At 39.3% G+C, this 18,260-nt stretch overlaps 2 pseudogenes; one reads left to right on the top strand and one right to left on the bottom strand.

Moving 5' to 3' along the window:
* The window catches only part of LOC134376048 (zinc finger protein 717-like), a 32,080-nt pseudogene extending 15,250 nt beyond the window's left edge, over positions 1–16,830 (top strand).
* Positions 10,461–10,529, bottom strand: LOC134377391 (U4 spliceosomal RNA; annotated as a pseudogene).
* Positions 16,831–18,260: the final 1,430 nt, after the last annotated feature.

Below are 18,260 nucleotides of genomic sequence, written 5' to 3'. Positions count from 1 at the left end.
GATATGGTATTTTTTTCTTCTTTTAGATGTACAGATAGTCAAAGCTCTAATTACAAAAAGCCAAGAACATCATGATACACATTTGCAGGATTCTGTAATTACCAACAGCAATACATCAAGTGAAGAGAGAGTTGAAATAGAACAAGCATTTCATTTGAGCTCAAACCATATTTCAAATTCAATTATAAATAGTGAAAAGTATTTAGGAATGAGGTGCAAAGAGTTCAATGTATGTCAGAATGCACTTCCTCCTAGAGAGGCTGATTGGATGCATGCTGGAGAGAAATCTGATGAGGGTAATATAACTGGGAAATTGTGGAGACATTGTGAGCATCTTAATCAGCATTCCAAGATTCATGCTCAGCAGCAGGCTTTTGAATATAGTGGACAATGGAAATCCTTCAACACAGAGCCAATATTATTGGAACAGAAGAAAGTATATATGGGAGAGACATCCTGTAAATTTGATTATGGGAAAGTCTTTTATAAGTCAGCTGTTCTTGCCCAAGAGACAATTCCAGTATCAGAGAAAGCATTTCAGTTTGATGTATGTTTGAGAAAGTTTTGTGAAAATTATGCACTCACTGAACAGCAGAAAATACACACAGAAAAGAAACCCTATAAATATAGTGAATGTGATAAATCATTCATGAAGAAATTACCCCTTATAATCCATAAGAGCACACATACAGGGGAGAAGCTATATGTGTGTAATGAATGTGGGAAAACCTTTCACAAGTCCTCAAACCTCAGCAAGCATCAGAGAATTCACACAGGTGAAAGATCATATGAATGTAGTGAATGTCAAAAAACCTTTCATGAGAAGTCAAACCTCAACAAGCATAAGAGAATTCACACAGGTGAGAAACCATATGAATGTAAAAAATGTAGAAAAACTTTCTACTATAAATCACAACTCAATGTACATCAGAGAACTCACACAGGTGAGAAACCATATGAATGCAAAGAATGTGGAAAAACTTACTCATCTAAATCACACCACAATGAACATCAGAGAACTCACACAGGTGAGAAACCATATGAATGTAAAGAATGTGGAAAAGCTTTCTACTCTAAATCAAACCTCAGTGTACATCAGAGATTTCACACAGGTGAGAAACCATATGAATGTAGTCAATGTGGAAAAACCTTTCACAGGAAGTCACACTTCAGCACGCATCAGAGAATTCACACAGGTGAGAAACCATATGAATGTAGTCAATGTGGAAAAACCTTTCACAGCAAGTCACTCCTCAGCACACATCAGAGAATTCACACAGGTGAGAAACCATATGAATGTAAAGAATGTAGAAAAACTTTCCACCGTAAATCACGCCTCAATGAACATCAGAGAACTCACACAGGTGAGAAACCATATGAATGTAAAGAATGTGGAAAAACTTTCTACTCTAAATCAAACCTCAGTGTACATCAGAGACTTCACACAGGTGAGAAACCATATGAATGTAGTGAATGTGGAAAAACCTTTCACAGGAAGTCACACCTCAGCACGCATCAGAGAATTCACACAGGTGAGAAACCATATGAATGTAGTGAATGTGGAAAAACCTTTCATGAGAAGTCACTCCTCAGCATGCATCAGAGAATTCACACAGGTGAGAAACCATATGAATGTAGTGAATGTAGAAAAACTTTCCACCGTAAATCACGCCTCAATGAACATCAGAGAACTCACACAGGTGAGAAACCATATGAATGTAAAGAATGTGGAAAAACTTTCTACTCTAAATCAAACCTCAGTGTACATCAGAGAATTCACACAGGTGAGAAACCATATGAATGTAGTGAATGTGGAAAAACCTTTCACAGGAAGTCACACCTCAGCACGCATCAGAGAATTCACACAGGTGAGAAACCATATGAATGTAAAGAATGTAGAAAAACTTTCCACCGTAAATCACGCCTCAATGAACATCAGAGAACTCACACAGGTGAGAAACCATATGAATGTAAAGAATGTGGAAAAACTTTCTACTCTAAATCAAACCTCAGTGTACATCAGAGACTTCACACAGGTGAGAAACCATATGAATGTAAAGAATGTGGAAAAACTTTCTACTCTAAATCAAACCTCAGTGTACATCAGAGACTTCACACAGGTGAGAAACCATATGAATGTAGTGAATGTGGAAAAACCTATCACAGTAAATCGCACCTCAGCAGGCATCAGAGAATTCACACAGGTGAGAAACCATATGAATGTAGTCAATGTGGAAAAACCTTTCACAGTAAGTCACATCTCAATGAACATCAGAGAACACACACAGGTGAGAAACCATATGAATGTAGTGAATGTGGAAAAACCTTTCACAGGAAGTCACACCTCAGCAGCCATCAGAAAATTCACACAAGTGAGAAACCATATGAATGTCGTGAATGTGGAGAAACCTTTCACAGGAAGTTACACCTCAGCAGGCATCAGAGAACTCACACAGGTGAGAAACCATATGAATGTAAAGAATGTGGAAAAACTTTGTCCTCTAAATCACACCTCAATGAACATCAGAGAACTCACACAGGTGAGAAACCATATGAATGTAAAGAATGTGGAAAAACTTTCTACTCTAAATCAAACCTCAGTGTACATCAGAGACTTCACACAGGTGAGAAACCATATTAATGTAGTCAATATGGGAAAACCTTTCATGGGAAGTCAAACCTCACCAGACATCAGAGAATTCACACAGGTAAGAAACTATATGAATGTAATGAATGTTCAAAAATTTTCTGAAGTAAATCAGACTTCAATGTACATCACAGTACTCACACAGGTGAGACACCATATGAGTATAAAGAATGTACAAAATCTTTCTACCATAACTTGGATCTCAATAAACATAAGAAAAGTCACACATAGAAAAGGCCCTATGAATACAATGAGTGTGAAAAAACCTTCAAACGTAAGTCAATCTTCAACATGCATCAGAGATTCACACAGATGAGAAGACCTATGTATGAAATGAATGTGGAAAAACTTTTCACCAGAAGTTAAACCTCAGCAAGCATTGGAGAATTTACACATGTGAGAATCCAGATGAATGTAAAGAATATAGGAAACGTTTCCGCAGTAAAGCAGACCTCAGTGTACATCAAAGAACTCACACAGTTGTGAAACCATATGAATGTAGGAAATCTTCCTACCAGAAATCAAACCTTGCTAGTCATGAGCACACTTCAGGATGCATCAGAGAACTCATGTGAAAGAGAAAACCTATGAATGTACAGCTGTCCATTCATATCCACAGTGGATTGGTTTCAAAACTTTCCATAGATACCAAAATCTGTGGATGCTCAAGTCTTATATGAAGTGGTGAGCTATTGTGTAACATTCTGCTGCACAATTTCACATCATGTCTAGATTACTTATATTACTGAATATGTTAAAAACAATATAAGTAGTTGTAGTTTTTTTGGTATATTTTGCATTGCCATACTTTCTTTTTTTCAAATATTTTTGACCTATATTTGGTTCAATCCATGAATGTGGATCTTGTGGATATGGAACACTCATTGTAATGAATGTAGAACATCTTTTGTCAGAAGTCACACCTAAGCAGACATCAGAGAACTCAAATAAGGGAGAAATACTGCATGGCAAAGACTAGCTATTTTTTCCAGAAAAATACACACACACACACACACAAAACACTGTCTTTTGTACAGACAGCTTCTTCAGCAAATGGTGCTGGGAAAATTGTATACACTTGCAGAAAGATAAAGTTGAACCCCTCACACAAATCAGACCCATTCACAAAACTATTCAAAACAGATCTCTTATTGTTTGTAGGAGATAAAATTATAAAACTTATAGAGCAATAATGGAGTAAATATTTGTAATTATAAGGTAGGTAACAATTTCTTAGAAATTACACCAAAATCACGTTCTAGAAAAGGAAATAAAAAGATAAACTGCATTTGATAACATTTTGACACTTATGTTTTTCAAATGAGGCCATAAAGAAAATAAAAAGACAAGTCAATTAATGTAAAAAAGTTTTAAATTATTTATCTGTGTGAGGGGGGTGTATTTTGAAATAAAGGTGAAACTCTTAAAAGTCAATAATAGACAATCAAGTCTTTAAAATGGACAAAGGCGGCGTGGCACGGGGGGGTCATCCGTCAGCTGTCCCAGTCACGCAGGCAGTGCGCTCCTTCACGCACTAAAATGGACAAAGGATTTAAATACACGTGTCTACAAGGAAGATATGCAAATTATCAATAAGTATGTGGAATTATGAACATTATTGTAATTAGAGAAATGCAAATGAAAACCATAAGGAGGATAATTAATACCCAATAAAATGGCTATAATATAGACAATAATAAGTGTCAACAAAGATTTACAGAATATGGAACTGTCATATTGTAAATGAGAATGTAAAATAGTGCAGGCACTTTGAAAAACATTTTGGCAGTTTCTCAAAATATTATCTAGAATCACCGTAGTGCTCAAACATTTCTTTTTCAAGTGCATGAAAAAAAATAAAAAAATAGATAAGTTTATGGCCAAAGACTCATGTGTGAATGCTCATAGCAGCACTATTTATAATTGCCAAAAGTAAATGAAACAAATATTCATCCACTAGCAGAATTTAACATGTATGTGGTGTATCTGTGGCATAGAATACTATTCCCCAATCAAAGCAGATATAGTAATGATATCTGCTCTAACAGGAAAGATCATCAACAGTGTCCAGCTATGTGAAAGAAACTAGACCTAAAGAAACTACATAATTTATTTTTGCACTTAAGATATTTTTATAAAGGCTCATCCATAGGCACAGGAAAGGCATTAAAATTTTTCTAGAGCTGGAGTGGTGAAAGAGTAAATGCAAATGAGATGAGTCATGGACATATTCTAAAGTTTGTGATTATGGTTATGTAATTGTATTTTCTAGTATTCCACATGTGTGTAATTTTATGTGTTGGACTTAGTGATAATTAAAAAAGAAAAGTTGAAAAACATGAAAATGAACTCTGAAGATGAATATGCTGTAGGTGGAGGTCTTTGACATTTACTCTTGGAAGAGTCTCAATATATTATTTTCTCATTGGCTGATGGCCACTAACAGGATTATCCAATCAGAGCTGGCCTACTGGTCTTTCAGAAGCCCTTTTTTGAAAACGGAGTATGAATAGGCTTCCAAGGTCCCTACGTGCCATTTTTCTCTTTTCTCAGGCTTGGCATCTCTGCTCTTCACAGCTGGGCTGTGCTATTTTTCAAACAGTGTAAAAACACCATCCCTGAGTCTCAGAGCAAAGACATGAGCTGCAGAGAGTGACAACAGCAGAATGAATGACTCTGCTAGTATGTCAGAGATGGTGGGAGCAGATTCTCCCAGAGGTTAGTGTTCCTGGGTCCATGCACTTCTCAATCCTACCCCAACAAGTCAGGCTTTCTGGGAACAGATTTCATAATCTGTGAGCTTTTTACATAGGGACAATGTCCACAGTCCCCAAGCATATTTCTCCTAAAGCGCTGGAGGAAGGAATAGTAACTTATGACATACATGTGAATGTACATCTTCCTGGAATAATTCACTGGTTGTGGTGGGTCATTGCAGGAGCTGCCTGGTTGCCTTAGCATCTATAGGTGAAAAAAGAGAACAGACTCACTGTCTGCTAATTGCCCCCAGGGCTCTGAGTATCTTGCTCAGGTCATGCTGGGCTTGGGGAACAGGAATGTAGTCAGTATTTGTTGTCACAGAAGTCAGGTTGAGTCTAGGGATAAATGACCCTACCTGACTACCTTCTGTTGCCACATTCTGGAAAACATCAGGAGGGTCTCCTTCTCCTGATTGGTGAGAGTATAATGACATCCTGGCACTCTGTTGTTTATTTATTTCTACAGCCTTCCAGAGTACTCCTGTGGGTGTTTCTTAGGTAAATTCCATAGTTTATAGTTGAATGTAGTAGATAAGAGGAGGAAAAATGGTTCTTGTCATTTTGTTCAGACAGGAAGTTACAGTTTACAAATATTTTCTTTGACTCAGGGCTTTTCTGTCATTTTTAACTAATTTATCTAAATTGACATCAAAGGTCCTCCAACACAACAATGATAAAGTTTAAAATTGAAGAGACTCCATTTCCCCACTGAACACCAATACTTTTCCTCCTATAGACTACACTCCCATAACTGCATGGGTTAAGTTTCTGAAGAAGAGATAGTGTTTTACCCATCTGGTTTCTCTTCAGGTTCATGAGTGTGCCTTTTGTAACAAGGTAGCTGTCATCTAAAAACACATTAATTTGTTTGTGATTTTATATTAACTTGGAATTCCAGGACTGTGTTGATTGATTAGTTATTGTACTTAACCTGTATTGTTCCTGATTGTATTAGGGCTGCTGCAGTCCTTTTAAGAAATAATGATGTTTGCTGAAGATTTTTTTCCTACAGATAGTTATAAAATCGTATGACTTTGAGTACCTCCATACCAGTCTAGTTTCCTTGAGAAAATATTTTAAAACCTTAAAATAGTCTTAGTTACTGTATTTTTTAGGCCCTTGTAAGTAAGGTGGAGAGCAGAAACAACATTGTGGCAGTTGTATCCACAATGGCTGGAGCAAAGTTTGCGCTCAAATGCTAGAGATGGAAATGGAACCCTTATTCATAATTTTGGTTAAAAAAAAAAAAGCCAATGTCAAGAAGTGGCGTTCTTCATGGTATGCTCCTCATGGGAGTATGGAGGACTTAATTGAAGCTCATTCAGGTCAGCAATGGCTTCCTGTCTCCAACCAGAAGACACTCCTTAGTCCTCGACTTATTATATACTTCTCAGTAGCCATTGAAATTTCTCCTTGGTTTCGGTAACACTGGTGTCCCTGTTTTCTCTTCACACTCTCTTGCCCTTCTTTTTAGTCCACATAGGGAGTTCAAAATTAAAAGTTTAAATGACCCCATGTCCAAGACTTGGTATTTGTTCTTATTGGTGTTCTCTTGCTAGACAGCATCACCTGTGCTCAAAGATGCATGCTGGTTCTGAATTTTATCCTCGCTTCATCCAGATCTTATCTATATTTCATGAGTTCTATTCTTGGTCATCTGATGTTTCTCAAACTTGACTCCTGAAACACAAAATGCTTTCCTGCTCTTGCAACAAAAACAAAGTCAATAAACAACACACAAAAAAAATGAAAAACTGGGGGAAATCCCGTGTGTGTGTGTGTGTGTGTGTGTGTGTGTGTGTGTGTGTGTGTGTGTTTCTTTCTTCTCATAACTATCAACAAAGGTTTTCCAAGTATTGCAATCTAGATATTTGGAAAACAGGTTGGTCCAGGATCCTCTCATAGTCACACAAATATGTGATTTTTGTTCATTTGTTTTTGGCTCTCACATGTTTCTCAGTTCTATCACCTCTTCTCCACCTCAACTCTGATGACCAAGTACAAGGTACCATCACTCCTAACAACACTGGGCTCTAAAAAATTACAGTGAACTGCTGGTAGGGGAATATCCAAGTCATTATTCCATTTTAAAATTTGTGTTTTTGTTCTTTCATTACATTCGGTTGTTTTCAGTATAAAATTAGAACACTTGCATTCCTAAATTTTTTTCCAGAGTTTTTCATTTTTTTGATGCTATTTTCAATGGTATCACTTTTTTAGTTATGTTTCCAGAATGTTTATTGCTAGTATATAGAAATACAATTGATTTTTTTACATTGACGTCATAACCTGCTACACTGCTGAACTCATTTATTTTTGAGGATTTTAAGTTGAATTCCACAGGATCTTTTATACCCAGAATTATATTTTGAGCACTAAAGTAAAGCTTTACTCTTTTTAAATAAAGTTTTGCAATTCAGAATCCTTTTTTCTCATTTTTATTGCATGATTTCCTTAGAAAAAGCGTCCTGTATTTATTACAAGCAGTAAAAGTAAAAGATTGAAGAACAGATAAATATGTCTCCAGCAAAGGAATCCAACAAAGCATAGAGTTTGCTATGTTTTTGTTGTTACTACTCTAATAAAATTCTGTAACATGATTTTTGTAAGCCTCATGGTAACCACAACACAAAAGCTTAAGAGACATACTAAAAATAGCGAGAAATCAAAATGTAATGCTAGAGAAAACCACTTTGCCACAAAGGAAGACAGTAAGTATGGGAAAAAGGACAAAATAACCTACAAAATCACCAGAAAAAAATAATAAAATGGCAGTAACAACTCCATGTATATCAATAATACCCCTAAATATAAATGGATTGAATGCCTTAATTACAATATAATAAGAGGAATAGAAATAATTATGTCAAAGGGATACCTGTACTCCAATGTTTATTGCAGCATTACTTATAATAGACAAGAGTTGCACGAGCCCAAATGTCCATCATCAGATGAGTGGATAAGGAAAATGTGGTATGTCTACACAATGAAATGCTACTGTACTATAAAAAGAATGAAATGCTACCATTCGCAGCAACATGGATGGACTTAGAAAAAATTATATTAAGTGAAATAAATTAGGCACAGAAATTGAAATACCACATGTTCTCACTAATTTGTGGAAGCTAAAAATCAATCAATCAATTAATAAACAAACAGTGGGCAGGGGTTGGCGGGGAAGAAGACACAACAATCACAACAATTCCTTGAACCTGTTAAGTGAACAGATAACGTTGATGGGGGAGGGGGAGAGGGAAAAGAGAGGAATTGGTAAAGGAACACAAATAGCACTACATTGTATATCGATAAATTAATAAAATAAAATACACAAAGTGGCTGAATGGATTATAAAGCAAGAATCCACAATATAAAGTGCAAAAAAACTTACCTCACCTATAAAGATACACACTGTCAGAATGTGGAGGGATGGAAACATATTTTATCGAAATGTAAACCAAAAAAGAGCAGGAGCAGCTATGCTTATCTCAGATAATATATACTTCAAGCCTAGGAAACTTCAAAATAGAAAAGATCAGGAAGGTTATTATATAATGCTAAAAAGATCAATTCAACAAGAAAGTATATACAGACCCATTTTAGTCCATTTTGTGTTGCTATAACACAAATATCAGCGTCTGGGTAATTTATAAAGGAAAGAGGTTTATTTGGCTTATGATTCTGAGACAGCTGCTTCTAGCACAGGCCTCAGGCTGCTTCTACTCATGGTGGAAAGTGGCAGGTAGCCAGTGGGTAAAAACAGATCACATGGCGACAGGAAACAAGAGAGAGAGATAAGGCGCCAAGGTCTTTTTAAGCAATGAGCTCTCGTGGGAACTAATAGAGCGAGAACTCACTCATTAATGCCCCCTCCCCCAGGGGGAGCATTAATACATTCATGAGAGTTCTGCTCCCATGACTCAATCAGTTTCCAACACTGCCAAATTGGGGATCAAATTTCCATATGAGTTTTGGAGGGGATCCAAACTCATCAACACATTCAAACTCCATCATTTTGCCCCTGGCCCCCCAAAACTAATGTCACTCTCACATACAACATACAATCACTCTATCCCAATAGTCCCAAAAGTCTTAGCTTGTTCCAAAACCAACTTAAATTTCCTAAGTCTCCTCTGAGAACAAAAGCAAAAGTCCTTCCAGCTGTGGCCCTGAAAATCAAAACCAAATTTATCTACTGCCAAGATACAATTGTGGAACAGGCAATGGGTACACTTTCCCATTCCAATAGGGAGGAACAGGCTAAAAGAAAGGAAAAACAGGTCCCAGAGAAGTCCGAATCCCAGCAGGGCAGGCATTAAATCTTAAAGCTACAAAATAATGTTCTTTGATTCCAAGCCCTGCATCCTGGGCACAAAAGGGCATCAGGCAGCCTTGTTCCCACAGCTCTGCCAGGCACAGCCCAGTGAAACACACTGGTGCCTATAGCCTTTCCAGGATTGCGTTGCATGTTGCCAGTGGCCCTGAAGTTCTGGGGTCAAGGCAGCAGCCCTGCTGCACTGGTTCTACTAGACATTTCCCTGGTGGGGGTTCTCTGTGGGGGCTCCAACCCCACTTTTCTGCTTGGCATTGCTCTAGTAGATGGCCTCTGGTCTCTCTGCTCCTGTGGTAGGTCTCTGCCTGGACTTCCAGGCTTTTCTATACATCCTCTGGAATCTGGGTGGAGGCTGCCATGACTCCACGGCTCTCACGTCCCGCCGGCTGCACACTTAACACAGCATGGACACCACAAAGGTTTCCTCTACTCTCCAGGGCTGCTGCACAGACCACACTTGGGGCTGTTCCAGCTAGAGCAGGTGGGATACAGGGAGCAGGATCCCAAGGGCAGCTGCGCCCCAGGTCTATCCTCCAGGATAACTCAGTCCTTCTAGGCCTCAGGGTCTGTGATGTGTGGGGCATGCTTCCAGACTTCTGAAATGCCTGCAGGGCTTTCCTCTCATTTTCTCCACTATTAGCATCTGGATGCCTCACTGCCAAGATAATGTCTTTAGCAACCAGTTTATCTGCTTCACCCTTGCATTGTTCTCTGGCTCTCTACTTCTTTCAATTAGCAATAATCGTGCCTCGGATAAACCTCATTGGCTACGATACTGCCACTGTGCAAAGCTGGCTCTCTACTTCTTTACTGCATGGACAGGCTGCAAATTTTCCAAAACTTTATGCTCTGCTTCCCTTTAAAATTCTGGCTTTACATCATGACTTTGCCACCATAAGTAAGAATAGGCTCTTCAAAGCAACCATGCATCTTCCTTCATGCTTTGCTGCTTGGAAATTTCTTTGGCCAAATGCTCTGGTTCACAACTCTTAAGTTGCAACTTCCACTAAGTCCAAGGGCATGGACACAATGCAGCCAGGTTCCTTGGTATGATGTAGCAAGGGTTATCTTTTGTCCAATTCTCAATACATTCCTCATTTCTACCTGCGACCTCACCATCCACATGACCTTTACTGTCCATATTTCTATCAGCATTTTGCTCACCATCACATAAGTCTCTAAGACATTCCAAACTTTCCCTCGTCTTTTTCTCTTCTTCTAAGTCTTCCAACCTCCTCCAACCTTTGCCCATTACCCGGATCCAAGGCTGCATCCACATTTTCAGATATCTGTTTAGCAACACCCCACTCCTCAGTACCAATTTTCTGTTTTAGTCTGTTTTGTGTTGCTATAACAGAAATAACTGAGGCTGGGTAATTTATAAAGGAAAGAGGTTTATTTGGCTTATGATTCTGGGACAGCTGCATCTGGCAAAGGCCTCAGGTTGCTTCTCCTAATGGTGGAAAGTGGCAGGCAGCTGGGGGTACAAGCAGATCACATGGGGAAAGGAAGCAAGAGAGAGAGATAAGGGGCCAGGGTCTTTTTAAGCAATGAGCTCTCATGGGAACTAATAGAGTGAAAACTCACTCATTAATCCACCTTCCCCCAGGGAGAGCATTAATCCATTCATGAGGGACCTGTCCCCATGACTCAATCAGTTTCCAACACTGCCACATTGAGGATCAAATTTCCACATGAGTTTTGGAGGGGACAACACATCCAAACTCCATCAACACCTAACTTTGGAGCACCCAGTTATATGACAAATTACTATTAGACCTAACAGGTGACATAGATTTAAACTCATTAATATTTGCAGACTTTAATACCCCACTTTTAGCCAAACACAGATCATCCAGACAGAAACTTAACCAGGAAACCTTAGAATTGACCTGTAGTATGGACTGACTGACTTTAATAGACATTTACAAAATATATCATCCAACAGGTGCAGAATACATATTCTCAATGGCACATGAAACAATCTCTAGAACAGACCACATGATAGGACACAAAACAAGTACTAACAAATTTTTGTAAAATTGAAATTATACCTACTATCTTGTCTAACCACATTAGAATAAAGCTAGAAATCAATAACAAAAGGGTTACTAGAAACCATAAGAAATACATGGAAATTAAACAATATGCTCCAAATCAATGAATGATCAAGAAAGAAAATAAAAAGGAAATAAGAAAATTCCTGGAGACAATAGAAAATGAAAACAATATCCCTGTCCCTATAGGATACACTGAAAGCAGTTTTAAGAGGGAAGTTGTAACACCTACATCAGGAAAGAAGAAAAACTCAAAATAAACAGCCCAACATTACACCTTACGAAGCTAAAAAAGTAAGAACAAGGTGGAGGCCCCAGGTAGAGCAACTTGTTCATGAATTATTAAGCATTTAATAGTGGGAACACAAAAATGTAGATTCTGACTTAGGTGAGAAGCCATCATGGCCCTCCACATGATGCCATGAAAGATGTGCACAAATGACCCCAACAGTCAGTGTGCCCGCACCCAGACATTGCCTGGAGCTGAGGGCAGCATCAGTCATGAACAAAGGGGGGAAAGGAAAGGCTTATTAGCACCAGGTTACAGAAGAGCAGGGGGCCAAGACCCATGCCAGTGAGGCAGTGGGAGATCAAACTGTGCATGAACCCAGGTTCTAAGCCCCCTGGCATATGCTACATTTTCTCATCAGACAACTTTCAAAACACAAATCCAAGTTAAATTTAATAAACATTTAAAGAAAGCAATCATAGATCATTAAACTCCATATGTGGGACCATTTTGTGAGCAGCAGAGCAACTGAACTCGTCACACCACCATGGAACTGGCCATACATCTCCATTTCAATAGAATGGTCCAGGCTTATTTACAACCCATCCACAACATGTGAAGCTCCACATGTGAACATATTGTATATTTGATAGAATGTAGTTTAACTTCCTGATGGGAGAAATGGTCTCTCTTTCAATTTAAGTTGTTATTTTTTTTTGTCTTTGTCAAATGCACATCATTTTATAATTTCATGGGATATTTTCTCTTTTCTAGATGTAATTTTTTGCAGGGAATTGTAATTTGCTTTTTGGATATTATCTTCTTAGCTCTTCTCCATTCTCCTGCGAAGCTTCCATCTATCTTTTCAACCTTTAAAATACTAGACATTTGGGGGCCGGCCCGTGGCTCACTCGGGAGAATGCAGTGCTGATAACACCAAGGCCACGGGTTCGGATCCCATATAGGGATGGCCAGTTAGCTCACTGAGTGAGCGTGGTGCTGACAACACCAAGTCAAGGGTTAAGATCCCCTTACCGGTCATCTTTTAAAAGAAAAAAAAATACTAGACATTTAAAATCTTAGCTACTAAAAGTTATGAATATTTTTAAAATTATGTTTTTCGCATGAATCCTTCCCAGTCCCCAAGATACAAGTCTAGTTGCCTACATATATTTGTAATATATAAATTTTAACATAAGAACCTGTTGGGTTGTTTATGCTTATTTTAATTTTTTCAGGTTTAGTGTGGTATAATTGACAAAAAAAATATGTACATTCAAGGAGGACAATATGTTGTTTTGATGTATGTATACATTTTGAAATGATCACCATGATCAGGCTATGTAATGTATCATCTCCTCATGTAGTTAGCCTGTGTGTGTGTTGGGTTGGAGAAAAGGTGATAGAATTGAGAGTTCCATGGAACAAGAACAGATCCCGAATACCCAAAGCAATCCTGAGAACATAAATAAATAAATAAATAAATAAATAAATAAATAAATAAATAAAGTCAGAGGTATTGCACTACCTGACTTCAAATTGTACTATAAAGCTATAATTACCAAAACAGCATGCCACTGGTATAAAAATGGACAGAGGGACCAATGAAGCAGAATAGAGAACTGAGAAATTAACTCATGTTTATAGTCAACTGATCTTTGAGGAAGGCACCAAGTAAACACATTAAGGAAAGGACTGCCTCTTCAATAAATGATGCTGGCATAACTGGATATCCATGTTAGAAGAATAAAACTAGACCTGTACCTCCTGCCATATACCAAAGTCAACAAAAATTTTACATCTAACAAGGTATTAATATCCAGAATATAAAATGAACTGAAATAACAGTAAAATAACAAGCAAACCATCTTTTAAAAAATGGGCAAAGGAGCTGAATAGACATGTCTCAAAGGAAGACATACAGATAACCAACAGGTACGTGAAAAAATGCACAACAGCACTAATCATCATGGAAATGCAAAGCAAAACCAGTTAGTCTGACAATCATCAAAAAGACAGAGAATAAGAAATGTTGGCAAGGCAGCAGAGAAAGAGTAACCCTTCTACACTGTTGGTGGAACTATAAATTGGTGCAGCCACCATGGAAAATAGTATGGAGGTTCTTGAAACAACTACAGATAGAACTGCCTGATGATCTAGCAGGGTATATACCCCCCAAAATGGAAATCATCATGTTGAAAAGATACCTGCACTCCCATGTTTATCACAGCTCTATTTACAATAGCCAAGAGTTGGAATCAACTTAAATTTCCATCAACGGACAACTGGATAAGAAAAATATGGCATATATGCTCAATGGAATACTACTCAGCCATAGAAAAGAATGAACTTCTGTCATTCGCTGCAGCCTGGATGAGCCTGGAGAAAATTTTGTTCAATGAAATAAGCCAGGCACAGAAAAAGAAATAATGCCTATGCTCACTTATAAGTGGGAGCTAATAAAAAAATTAATAAATATAAAAGAAAAAGAAGAAAACAATTACAATAATGTGCTCATCTTTCAGGAGAACAGGATTGTGGTTACTAGAGGCTTGAAAGGGGGAGGAGGGAGGAGCTTTAGCATGAAACTGGTTAACAGACAAAGAATATATTTTATAATATAAATGTGCTAATTATGTTGATTTTGTCATCACATATTGTACACAGTTATTGATATTCAATTCTGTAACTCACAAATATGTACAATCATGTTTCAATTTTTTAAAATGTATGTAAAATTGTAGGGGTGGAGATTGGGTTGAAGTATAGGTGAAAGCAAAGTGCCACATGCTTAGCTGTTGAGGCTGGGTGACAGGTCTATTATACTATTTTGTTTATTTTGTATGTTTAAAATGCTCATTAAGAAAACACTTGTATAAAAGACAGAGTTGATCTCTACTGTTAGCTGTTAAGATTTTGGTTACTTTGGGGAGGAGGGTGGGAGAAAGTGATTGTTGAGATGCATGAGTCAGGCTGGTTCTATTTGGTGGTTACACAAGTGGGTTCCCTTTGAAGTAATGCATAGAGCTTTACGTGAATGCTTTGTGCATATATTTTAATATGAATGTTATACATTGTTAAAGTTTCTAAATATTACATATTTGCACAAAACTTCTAAACTCAGCAGTGTTTTCTTTTGTTTTAAGGTACTACAAGTTCATTCTTGGCATCATCAGATAGGTTTTAACATTCTAAGATGTTTATTCATATCCTGACCCTTGGGTAATCCCCTATGGCCAAGAACAAATAGTAAATTAAGAAGTTTGCCTTTAATCTTTCCCCTCCAAATCCAAACTCAGAGGGACAAAGGCGTGGATAGATCTTAGAACACGGTGTTTCTTCGTTCTGGGACCCATTTTTATTGCATTGCTGTCTGATCATTAGGAAGGTAAATGGGCCCACACCAAGCAGCAGATGGCAAGCAGTGGTTTCTCCTTAGACCCTTCCTGCTTGCAGCCCTCTGCTGTCTGTCTGGGCACCACCTCTCCCACCCTTGGGCCTGAGGAGAGATGTTGGTGGGAAGCAGGTGTTCCCTCACCTCTTACCTAGAAGGGGGTTTCAGTTCCTTCACCCCCTGATATCAGGAACATCAGAGCTCTCAGAGCTGCACTTGCAACGTGGCAGCTGCTGGCCACGTGTGGCTACTGAGCACCTGGCATGTGGATGGTCTGAATTGACATGTGCTGAAAGCATAACATACTCAGCGAGTTTTGAAGATTTAGTACCAGAAAAAGGAAATACTTCATTAATATTTTCGTATTGCTCACATATTAAGATGATAATATTTGGAGTTAAACAAATTATTACAATCAATTTTATATCTGTCTCTTTTGATTTTCTTTTATGCGGCTACAAGAAAATTTAAAATTACACACGTGGATCACGTTTTATTTCTACTGGACATTGCTGCCTCAGATGACCGCCTCCCTTTGCAAAGCTCAGGCTGCCTCCTCAAAATTCCAGAGGCCAGGAAGGTTATAAAATCTTAAATGGTAAAATAATTGTTATCACATTGTTTCCACTTGTGAATAACGTGTGTGTGTGTGTACACGTAGATATACTCATATATGAACAAGTCATAAATGAACATAACCTTATATACAAGGTCACATGCCAATATCTCCTCTGGCAGGGTCAGATCCCACAGCAGGGAGGAAGCCCTGCCTGAAAAGGGCTGCAGCCCAAAACCTGTCACTCTGCCTCATTCAGCAACGTGTCTGCGCTTACCTCCTGCCACTCAGGGCCTGAGAGGGGCGGGGCCTGAAGCTTTGTCCAATCAGGGAACAGCCAGGGAGGAGGGGGCGGCCTTCCACAGTCTGGTGGGATTTCTGTCTCTGGCGCTGGCGGAGCTCCGCGGGTCTCCACAGCTCCCTGTCCGGGAGGCCCAGGTGACTACCCATGGCCTCTGTCGCCCTGTGACCTGCAGGGACTGGGAGATCCTCGGGAAGGAAGCAAGGACAGTCTGGATGCTGGGAAATGATGGGTGTATGGGGAGGGTCCTCCGTCACGGAAGGGGGCTGGTCGGAACTGGTCCTCTATGGCCACGGTGTGTGCACTGGGTGGCAGCCGAGATCCCCTGGGTGTTCTGTCTCATCCCTTCATTGTGACTTCAGGAGTCCGGAGCCCTCTGTGGGCAGCTCCGTGCATCTCCTCAGATTGCGGTGACAGCGGGAGGGTCATGGGGAAAATCCCCACGCGGTGTATGGTCCAGGAGAGAAGGAGATGCAGTCCCTGGGGTCTCCAGTCCCTCCTTTCTACTGTTAAAAATTAAACTGAGACTTCGTCAAAATGTTGGAGAGTTTATTTAAGCAAACAGTGATTTATGACTGGGAAGCTCCAGTCCTGGTATGTGGCTTGGGGTCCATGGGAGGGTCTTAAGGAAAAACGTTTGTAAGGTGTGGGTGGAAGAAAAACAGCAGATAATTGATTGGCTGCAGTGGTGTAGTCTCCTTATTTGCACCATTTGGGTGGAAATTTCCTGATTGTGTAATTAGAGGTTCATTTGTGGTTCCTGGTTGCTTAAGCCTAAATTTTGTTTTTCTCTAAGTTAGTAATTTACAAGAAAGGCGTGTGAGTTAGATTTCAGTTTCCTTAGGGGCCTACAGCCCCTTCACTCTTATTGCCTAGTTTTAATTAACACTCCAAAGAGGGCTGGCCTCCCCCTGCCTTTTTAAATTGTATGGAAAGCAGAGTCTCAAATCCAGTCCCCTGTCCCCTCAGCCTGCCATCTTCTAGGGCTTGCAGTAAAACCCTAAATTTCCAGTTCCTTCTCCACATTCCCAAAGCCAACTTCTTGTCTCCAATTCACAATGTTGTCGACTATTTGTTTATTATTGTACATTGCAAACAGAAACAGTATTTTAATTGTTCATCATACTTTCACAGAGCAATTGATGGGTCTTTTAAAAGTATTTCTTTTTTTGTTTTTGAACATTTCATATGACAGATAAGCAGAGAACAATTACCTCCCACTCTGCTATAAAAAATCTTTGTGCCTCACCTCCTATTATCGTCCCTAGGCAGAGACACCTTATCAAAAAAATTTTTCTCTTCTCTTTTGAAGCGGCTGGCTGGTATGGGGATCTGAACCCATGACCTTTGTGCTACAAGGCTGTGCTCTTACCCTCTGAGCTAACTGGCCAGTCCAAGAATATCTTTTTTATAGAGATTCCTCTTTGGAAACTTCACAGACAGCTTCGATACCCAGGGCAGGAAGATAGGAGGATGGTGTGTCCTCAGCCACCCTCCTATCCTCCTGTCTTGGGTATCGAAGCTGTCTGGGGCTGACACAAGGTGCCCACAGCAGCCATATCTCTTGGACGGTCTAGTGGACATCAGCCCCTGGGTCATCTCCTCTCAGAGGACAGCCTGAAGTGTGGCTGTGGACGGAGCTTCTAAGGGGAGCAACTGGTTGTCCTGGCACTGGTGGGAATCTCCTGGCCTGCCCTTCACCTAAAAACATAACCTCTTGGACATGAACCCTTTCTTTCGCTAACCCCAGTTTTATTCCTTATAGACAAATTAGTGGTCAGCCAATCAGATGCTGGTATTGAGAGGAAATGACAGAAATTATTTCTGCCTTCTGGAGTCTCTCAGATTTGTGAAGAAAGAAAAGCTATCCCAAAAAACAAGGAAAACCCACACCAGTAAGATGGTGCAAAATCCTGCAAAGCAAAGTTCACTTTGGACACAAGGTGGGGGTGGGGGCAGAGTGCAGGGTCTCCATGGAGGGTGGTCA

The sequence above is a fragment of the Cynocephalus volans genome, chromosome 4 (assembly GCF_027409185.1).
Source record: "Cynocephalus volans isolate mCynVol1 chromosome 4, mCynVol1.pri, whole genome shotgun sequence".
Lineage (NCBI taxonomy): Eukaryota > Metazoa > Chordata > Mammalia > Dermoptera > Cynocephalidae > Cynocephalus > Cynocephalus volans.
The sequence above is the reverse complement of the archived record's forward strand: the minus strand, read 5'-3'. Positions and strand labels throughout refer to the sequence as shown.